General features: G+C 50.6%; 1 protein-coding gene across 2 annotated transcripts in view; it reads left to right on the top strand.

Annotated features, from left to right (window-relative positions):
* Positions 1-338: 338 nt before the first annotated feature.
* Positions 339-9540, top strand: part of PPARGC1A (peroxisome proliferator-activated receptor gamma, coactivator 1 alpha) — a 1278036-nt gene continuing 1268834 nt past the window's right edge. For both annotated transcript variants that reach the window (XM_006899276.1, XM_006899274.1), the window contains exon 1: positions 339-750. The gene's annotated coding sequence lies outside the window, so the exon portion shown is untranslated. The remainder of the gene's footprint in view (positions 751-9540) is intronic.

A 9540-nucleotide genomic window follows, 5' to 3' on the forward strand; every position in this document is an offset into this window, starting at 1 on the left:
CGGCCGCGGGGGCTGCAAAGGTCGGCGGCGCGGGCTGATTTAGTGGTCCGGGCTTGTAGTACAGGCTGTCCCCGGCAGCCGGCGGAGTCAGCGAGCCCACGTGACGGCCCCGGCTCTCCGGTGAGCTCCCCAAACAGACGCACACTCAGCCACACGCGCGCGCGCGCACACACACACACACACACACACACACACACACGCACCCCCGCGCGCACACGCCCGCCCGCTCTGCCTCTGCGCCCTCCATCCCGGCTCGCTCATTCTCTCGCCTTCTCGCTTCCCCTGCGGTCTCTCGCTCTGCGCGCACACACCACACACACGCGCACACACACGCGCGCACACACGCAGCCGGCACAGGCGGCGGCTGCCCAAGTCAGGACGAAGCTCTGTAGGTACCGTCTTGAGCAGGCGGCGGCGGCGGCGGCGGCGGCGGCGGCGGCGGCAGCCCGAGCATCCCTCCTCGCCCGGAGAGGGAGCACCGGCGAGAGTTGCCGTTGCCTCTGACGTGCCCTTCCCCCTCCTTCCTTTTATTTTTGAGAATATTTCTTCTTCGCTTATTGCTTTAATTTGATTTAGAAAAAAATTTTGGTTGCTTTTGTGTGTGTGCTTTCCCCCACCCCCCCGTTCCTCTCCTCCTCTCCTCATTTTATTTGCATCCAGAGCATGGCGGGCTGCGGGCTGTCGGAAGACACCTTCTTCTCGTCCTTCTTTTACAACTACGACTCCTCCTGGGAAACCCCTTCCAGCCAGGTAAGGGGTGGCTCGGTGCGGGGCGGCGTCGCGCCCCGCGCCCCTAGCCGCGCTCTCACTTGGCACTGGCGGTGGAGACAGAGGCTCAGAGGGGGTGGGGAGGTTGGGGGGCCAAGTGGGTCGCACTGTCTGGGTCAGTGCCAACCGGCGCCAGGAGGTGTCCCACCCCCGCCCTCCCCTCGGCGCTAGCTCCCTGGTCGCTAGGCTCTGTCGCGTCCCTCCTGTGTCCAGTCTTCTATCGACATCCCCCCCACTACCACCTCCCAGCCCAGCGGGAACCCCAGAAAGAGGCAGGAGCCAGCGCGTTACCCTGAACAACTCCAGGCAAAACCAGGGAACTCGAGCGCAACCTTCCCCAAGTCGCCGCGGGCGCCGCGCCCCTGTGCGCCCGGCTCCCGTCCGCCCTCCAGTTGCGCCGAGGGGCTGCGGAGCCTTGAGAACCCTGCGACGTGCTGTCCCCTTTCTACTCCCCCGGAGCCCCCGAGCCACTGCCTCCCCTAAAATGGCTGCATTCGCAAGTGGAGGCGTCCTCTGACCCGAAGGAGGAGGGGTGCAGAGTGGAGGCTCCGCTCCCAGTGACCCCGCGCCTCCCCCGGCGCGCACACTCACCCCACAAACACACACACTTAACTTTGATGACTGTGCAATGCAGTCCGGCCGCATCGCCCTCGACGCTTTCGGCCGCCGGCCTCTAGGTGTGCGTGTCGGTGTGACTCTGGGGGTCCGGGAAGGGCGGGGGTAGACGCAGGGAGGGGGGGGGCGTGTAAGGAGATGTGTGTCCGCAGGCCACTGGGAATCTGGGGAAAGACAGGCGTATACTCACTGTCTAGGGGTGCAAAAGCTATTCTGAGAGCCAGAGCGAGAAGGAGAGAGCGGAAAAATGCCTTTTAATTAAATAACTGTTGTAGTCTACTGCCCCCACCGCTTGTTTGGTGAAAGTCTACAGGCATCTGTCATCTCCAAACTACACCTGAAGTGGAGCTGGGGTCCAGGGAGGGGAGAGGGCGGGGTGTGTGTGTATGAATGTGTGTGTGTGTGTGTGTGTGTGCGCGCGCGCGCGCGCGCGCGTGTGCTGGGGCTGGGAAAGTTGGGGCCGGAGGCGAGGCGGAGGAGCCCCGGCTAAGGCAGCAGCCGCTCGGTGGCGGTCCGGGGCACGGGGGATTCCCGGCCGGCCGAGCGTGCGCTGCGGGGGGAGCGGCTGGCGGAGGTGAGGGGGTGTCGAGGAACGAGCTCCGCTTGGCCCGGCCGCCTCGGCGCCTTCCCTGCGAGCCTGCCCCGCCAGCCTCGGCCGCTCTCCCGGCCGCCTGCCGCGCTCGCCGGCGTGGGTGCGCTCTCCTCCCGGCCCGGCGCGTAGCGCGCTCCGCCGAGCTCGCGCTCCTAGAACCCAAGCCCCGCAGGCAGACCACAGCAGAATGTGTTTGTGCTCCACCGCCTTTTCCGCACCTTCCCAGTTTATAAGAACTGAAACCGCCCAACTAGTAGTTAGCGGGTGGGAATCCAGGTCTCTCCGGCGCGGGCTCTCCAGAAAGCGCCGCGGCCACCGAGTGAATAATACATAAGGGCGGCCGGGGAGCCTTGGAGAGGCTCCCGTCGCCGCGGCAGCAGCGGCAGCAGCAGCAGGAGGCGGCGGCTGGCCCCGGCCAGACTGCCCGGCAGTCGCCGCGGGTGGCGATGTCTGGAGACCCCCGGGAAGAGCGCCGGCCGTTGGCCAGGGGCGCAGGGCCGCGGGGTGGGGACGGGGGCGGGAGAGCAGCCCGGCGGCTTACAGTGGGCTTCGGGCTGAAGCAGCCGGGGAAAGGGGAGGCCTGATGGTGAGCGGAAACTTGCGCGAGCAGCCGGGGTGACCGGGCCGGCGCAGGAGTTTGGAAGCCTGGAGGGAGTGGAACAGGGTTACGCGGGGCGGCGCTGGGGGCTTTCTCCAGGCCACTCGCCCTGCCAGGTGGCCCCGGGTCCTTGTGTCCACTCTTTGCAGCGCCGGCTGTGGATTGCGGAGGGCGCACGACCCCTCCAGTTCGTCCAACTCCAGCTAGCTTTCCGGGAGCAAGCAGCCACATTGAGTGTGTGTGTGTGTGTGTGTGTGTGTGTGTGTGTGTGTGAGAGAAACGAACCCCAGCCCGCTGTTCAGGACCTTGGCGAGCAGCAAAGCCCAGCCTCCTCCACCAGCCCGGGATTCCTGGGCAGCGCCCCCCCCCCCAGTCGTGGAGTCAGATGAGTAAGGATAAGTTTGTGGGCGCGGGCCGCCGACCCGCACCTCGGGGCCGCGCGACCCGGCCACTTTGCATTTCCTCCCGGGCAAGGGCGAGGGGAGGCTGGATGTGAGAGTGAGGGGCCCCCGCGCAGCCATCCAGCTCCATCCACAGCCATGGCAGGTTTCGCAGCATCTTTAATGAGAGGGAAACCAGCCGTTTGAAAGCGTTTTTAAAAGCGGAGGGCTGCGGCCGGATTTTGCAAGACAGGCAATCACGTGCAAACTCCTTGGAAACCGGAGGAGGTGGGCGACAGGGAGGAGGTTGGGGTAGGCTTGCAGTCAAAGGAGAGAACGAGAGAGGGGTGTTGTTTTGGTTTTTTTTTTTTGGGGGGGTGGCGGTTTAAAATGAGGAAAGCTATAGGTTCTTTGGAGCAAAGTTTGTTTAACTTGATTTGGAAAAGCATTTCCCCATAAGGCAAGAGAGTAGAGGGTTTTGGAATGCCTCCCCTCCCTTACTTGAGAAGAACATCGGAAAGCGTTTCTGATAAAGCAGCTGGCACTCTTTGGTGGAGGGTGTTTCTCTCTCTGGCTGGCGTTGGGCAGCGAGCGGGCAGCGGAATGGGCTGATGGGGAAGGGAGCTCATTTGAAATATTGATCTCTTCTTCCAGTGGTGCGGTGTGAACTTTAAAAGTACAGAAACGAACGAGAGAGGTACATTCCTGGGTAGCGGAAGGGGCCCGCCGGTGCCTTTGTAGCTTTCCTCTAAGGGAGGTAAATGCGGCCAAGGCCGCGCGTCTTTCACCAGGATTTTCAGTTGAACAGCGCAGCGAGCGCACCATTTTTAAGGCTGGAGAAAACATACATGTGCACGAGGGTCTAGCTGCTTCCTCATCTCCAGCTGGCATCCTCAGCCTCCCTGCCGGAGGAGCAAAGGACTCTGAGATAGGCCCCGGAACAGGCCCCACGAAGAAAAAGGCCAAAGATTCAAATCCCCCTCGGAATCAGAGAGAGAGAGAGCTGCGCTGGGAAGGCCTGGGCCAAATTGGAAAGAGTGAGACTTACTCATAATTTGACCTGAATTGCTGCCAAGAAAGCTTACAGATCCCCCCTTCCCTAAAAATAGCGGTGCTCTTCACATATAATTTGTTTACTCTACCTCAATTAAAAATAAAACCCTCTTCCAAGTGTTAGAAAGTGCTTATGAAGGGGAGGGCTGACTGTACTGGTAAAAAAAGAGGAAGAAAAAAAAATCAAGCTTTTTATTTCTAGATCAATATGATGTGCTCTCAACATCTAATACCATGTAAAAGGAGCCTTTTTACAACATCAATAGCAGGCAGGCATGTCTCACTAAGCAGCTCTTTTCCTGGAATCACAAGGCATTTTGATTACTTTCATTTTCACAAAAAAAAAAACAAACCAAAAAACACCCAACAACCCAAAAACAAACAAACAAAAAAAACCCTACCAAAAAAAACCAACCCAACAAAAAACAACCCACCATGATTATGACACCTCTCGTTATAAACAAGCCTGTCAAGGGGGGGGAAAAGAGTCATAAAGATAGGAGATGAGACTTCTCTCAATACAGCCTTTAGAATTTAGGAATAAACAGGGACATTTATTCATTACAAAATGAAAAAATAAAAAAGTCCACAAATCATTGTGGGCTCCAACATTTGGACTCAAACTGTGGAGTGTGGTTATCAAAGCTGGGACGGGTTGGTGATTTCTTTTTAAAATTTTTTTTTAGGGAGTTGGAGAGACTTATGGGGGTTAGAGCCCAAATTGCATCTGTTACCATCTGAAGAGTGGGAATTCCATCCCGTATCTGAATAGATTGTGTTGCAGGTTATTTGCAGTCATTTGCCAAAGTGCAAGATTTACTATGTGGGTGGGACAGGGAAGCATCAGATTAGGTGAAATTTTTTTTTAAAAAAAGGGGGGGGGAAGAGTCTAGTGTGTGTGCGTTAGGCCTCTGGCTTGGCTCTGGGCAGCTTCTGAAAGCAGACCATCTTTAATTTACAGTCTCCTGCCTGGGGATGGCAGTAGTGCCAGCTTCCAGAATCCAGCTTTCTCTTCTGGAGTCTGTGCTGTGCAACCGGTCTCTCTCCTCTGGTGCTGGGGCTCACTTGTCTCCGTTACCAGGCTGACCCACAGAGTGGCCCTTGCTGCTGTTTGCCTTTTGGACCTGGGTCACCTTAGTAGTTGGTGTGAGGGGAGCCTGGCCTCGAAGCAGGCCAGGCCTGGATGGTAGTGAAGCAATCCATTGAAAGTGAAAAATGCAGCCAATTAGCTGGCTGCTTGGACATCCGAGAGACCAGACATCTGACTTCGCTCACCTGGATTGACCAGTTCTTTCGTGCCTGGGTAGATTAAGACATGCCTGATGTGATCCACTCGGTCCTGCATCCCTCCCCATCATTTCATCACATTTTTCACTCTAGAAATATCAAATGGCATCCTAATAAGGACACGTACTATCATCTCAAAGTAGCCAGTCCCTGTTTGAACTCAGCCCTGGGTTTCTGTGAACCTGGCCCTACAAGTCTTTGTACTTTATCTGTTTAGGCAGAGTACAAGTTTCATTGCAGTTTTGTTTGTGGATGTGGGCAGGTTGTGTCAGCTCATACTGACTGCCAGGTTTGGGGTGTTTTTGTTTTTTTAATGAAGATGGTGGTGGTTTCTGTTTTTCTTTTCATGACTTGGCACTCCTTCCATGAGTATGGACTGGCCAGAGCAGAAAGCAGTCCACTGAGGACTTTTTTTTCCTTTGCATCTAGTCCCTATCTAGTCTCATGCTGCAGATTGTCAATTAGGGCAGCTTCCAACAGCTTCTGTGTCCGGCTCCAGCCACTGGAAAAATCTACTGTATTAGGAATTTGAGGTACATACAATAGAGTGTAATAATAAACTGCACTAGATTACCACACTCATAAAAAATATATCATTACTGTCTGGTTATGTTAAAGATGCTTCCGTGTATCTGGAAATGCTTTTTGATGTTTTTATGCATAGAAAGGTTCACAATATTGAAACACCCAAACTCTTCAAACCCATTGCTGTCAAGTTGGAGCTGACTCAGGACTGATCTTCAACAGGCTTCCAAGGCTATATATTGAAGAGTGCTCATACTTCTTCCTTGGAGCTGCTGGTGGATTTGAACTGCTAAAGAGGTACAGTGTTGAGGTTAATGGCACAAGGGCCTGGAGACTACGCCTCCAGAACGCCTTGTGTTTGACTAACACTGCGAAGTTAAATGGAACCATGTTTAATTGTTTGAACTAAAACACAGATTAAAATCAAAGACTGGCTTAGGTGTGCAACTTGTGTCCAAGAGTCTACCTGTTCATAATAAGGTGTTTACACAACATCTAAATCCTAGGACGCCCAGTTTCCCAGAACAGACTGTGGCCATTAGGTGACCCATGACTGTTCTGTAAAGAAGTCAATATATATTTCCTCTTCTTTTCTGGATTTCATAATTTCTGAGGTGATAACAGTGTTTCAGTCTGTGGATATAAGTGAAACCTTGGAAGCCACTCTTTCCAAGTTCAAAATGTGTGTTGTTAGATGCCGTTAAGTGGAGTATCAGCGAAGGAGAGGCAGACCCTTGGTAGGGTGGATTGGTACAGAGTCCATGGCAATGATATCAGTGTGTTAGGAACAATAAGAACGGCGCAGGACAAGACAGGGTTCAGATCTGTTGTTCATAGGTTTGCTTTGAGTCAGTCTTGACAGCACTTAACAATGGTGACAACAATGTTGTTACAGTCACTGTGTTGAAAATCTTCCTCTATTTCATTGACCCTCGCAGGATATCCCTCTCCAAGGACTTGCCCCTCCTAACACCATGCGCAGAGAAGTTTCCCCGTCCTTGCTTCCAAAGGGCACCCTGGTTACACTTGCCCCAAGACATATTTGTTTGTCCTTTTGGCAGTCCAAGGGATATTCTGTACTCTCCTCCAGCACCCAACTCAAAGGCATTGATTCATTTTCCACTATTCTTATTAATTGTCCAACTTTCTGATGCAAAGCAAGTAATTGAAAAGACCATGGCCTGGATCAGATGCACTGTAGCCTTTAAATGAACACTGTTGCTCCTTAGTACCTTGGAGAGGTCCTTGACAGCAGATTTTCCCAATGCACTGTGTCTTTTGATTTCTTGACTACTGGTACCAAGGGTGTTGTAGAAAGATGTTTGTAGGAAAAGTAAAATGGTTTAGGTGTATTTCTACATATTTAAATAAAATTTGTCCACATGTAGATACAACTCACATAGCTCCCAGTGTTTCTGATGTGGATTTCTCATAAGAAGAAAAGTAGAGAGATTTGTAATAGCTTCTCTTGGTTTAGGCTTTTCTAAGGCAGTGGTTTGAAACTATCATTTGCTTTTCTTTGCCTATTTCAGGAACCAAAGTCCTGGAAGCCCCAGAATAATAGTAATAACATTTACTAATGTTGTTCGAAAACCTTTACATGTATTTGACTCTTTTCATCTAAAACGCAGGGATAGGTACTTGTATCATCATTCCCATTTTATAGATAAGGAAAGCCAGGTACAGTGAGTTATGTGATTTGAGTTAAGGTTACCAATGCCCTGTAGGTGTCAGGCTGGGATAACCACCAGTCTGGTTTCAACGCCTGTGGTGCCAGCCTCCTTACAGTTTGCTTTCTTTTCAGCACAGCAAAAAGCTATTTGTGGCCATATGGTACATTTATAGCAAGTGAGTATTTTTTTTTCCTGATTATCAATTGTTTCTGATTGACCCTCCCTTTACCTGTTCCAATACAGTTTTCATTATCTGTCTCACAAGTTGTTATGATGCCATTCATTTACCGGGATAAGGCTAAGCTCTGATCTCCTTTGTTTGCTGGTTTGTTCATTCTCTCTCTCTCTCTCTCTCTCTCTCTCTCTCTCTCTCTCTCTCTTTCTCTCTCTCTCTCTCTCACACACACACACACGAGTATAATATATAGGAAAAACTCTAGCTTTGTCTCTCATACTTTGGGCATGTAGCTAGGTGAGGCTATTTCTTGGAAAGGAATATTATACTTGGGAAAGTGGAGGGTCAGTGAAGAAGAGGAAGATACCAGTTGAGGTGGATTGACGCAGTGACTTCAGCAATGGCTTAGTGTGTGACAGATGGTGAGGACGACACAGTATAGGGAAGAGTTCAGGTTGAGTGTTCAAATAATTGCTATGGGTCATCCTGAATGCAATGGCACATAACAATAACAACAACAGTAACAGCAGTTAATTGGTTTGCATGGAATTGTGTTGCTAACCTAAAGACTTAATCTCTCCGGTTAGATGAAATCCATCAGAACTCTGCAGAGGAAGGATGGGCACTCTCTTTCCATGAATTGGAAGCATTGGAAACTTGATGGAGGCTCGGCAATAAGAGTGAGAGATGTAGATATACATGCATATATATGTGCACATGTATATATGTCATGATACACTGCTAACCAAAAGGTCAGTGCTTCGAATCCATCTGCTGCTCTTCAAGAAAGATAGCAGTGCAATTTACCACTAAGATTTATAGCCTCAGAAACCTAAGGGGGGGGGTTTGTATGAGTCAAAAGAGACTCAAGGCCAGAGGAGATACACATTCTCTCTCTTTTGAATGCTGTTGAATTGGAATCATAGCTGCGCCTCCACCAGTGAGTTTTCAGAGGCTATAAATGAGAGTGGAGAGATTGCCCATCTTCCTCTGATGGAACAGCTGGTAGATTTGAACCTCCTGCCTTTGGGTTGGCAGTACAACTCCTTACTCACTAGGCCACCAGAACGATGGGTTATTATAGAGATACAGATATGTAAATATGTTATTGTTGTTGTGTACCATCGAGTTGGAACTGACCCATAGCTCACCCTCTGGAGGGTTTTCAGAGACAGTTAATCACACAGGAGGAGACCACGTATTCATGGAGCAGCTGGTGGATTTGAACCATGTGCCTTTGGGATTGAAGCACAAATTCTTAATCACAAGGCCACCACAGCTCCCTATATATATGTAAAGATAACAATACACAATTCTCTTTGGAGATTAATGTTTTTGTCAAGCCAACCACAAATTCCTGATGTTCTTTTCTTCTTGATAATGGACACAATATTTGAGTATAGCATTATTTTTTATTTGAATGGTTGACTTAGCCTGAGAGATAGATAGGGGCTTGAGATTCTCAGTCTTTAAAAACAAAACCAAAAACCTCTGACCAAGTTAAAAGAAAAACCAACCCCTTCTCACTGCTGTTGAGTTGCAACCAACTCCTAGCTGACCCTAACAGGTTTCTCAGGTTGCAAATAGCAGGACAGATTACCTGTCTTTCTCCTGAGGAGCAGCTGGTAGATTTGAACCACTAGAGAGATTGAACTTTGGGTTAGCTTCACAGTTTACTATGGACGATGTCACCAGATTTTCCTTTTAAGCCTTTAGTCCTAACATAATTATTATTTCACAAAGGACTCTTTGCAAGTATATATGAGTATCAGCAAAGTAGCATTATAGAGAAGAAAGATTATTTGAGAGTATAGACTCTGTATCAGCATAAAGCCATTTAAAAAATGATCATTCAGATGCTTCAAAACCTTGTA

The sequence above is a fragment of the Elephantulus edwardii genome, unplaced genomic scaffold (genome assembly GCF_000299155.1).
Source record: "Elephantulus edwardii isolate Elephantulus edwardi_28Jun2011 unplaced genomic scaffold, EleEdw1.0 scaffold00251, whole genome shotgun sequence".
In the NCBI taxonomy this organism is placed as follows: Eukaryota; Metazoa; Chordata; class Mammalia; order Macroscelidea; family Macroscelididae; genus Elephantulus; species Elephantulus edwardii.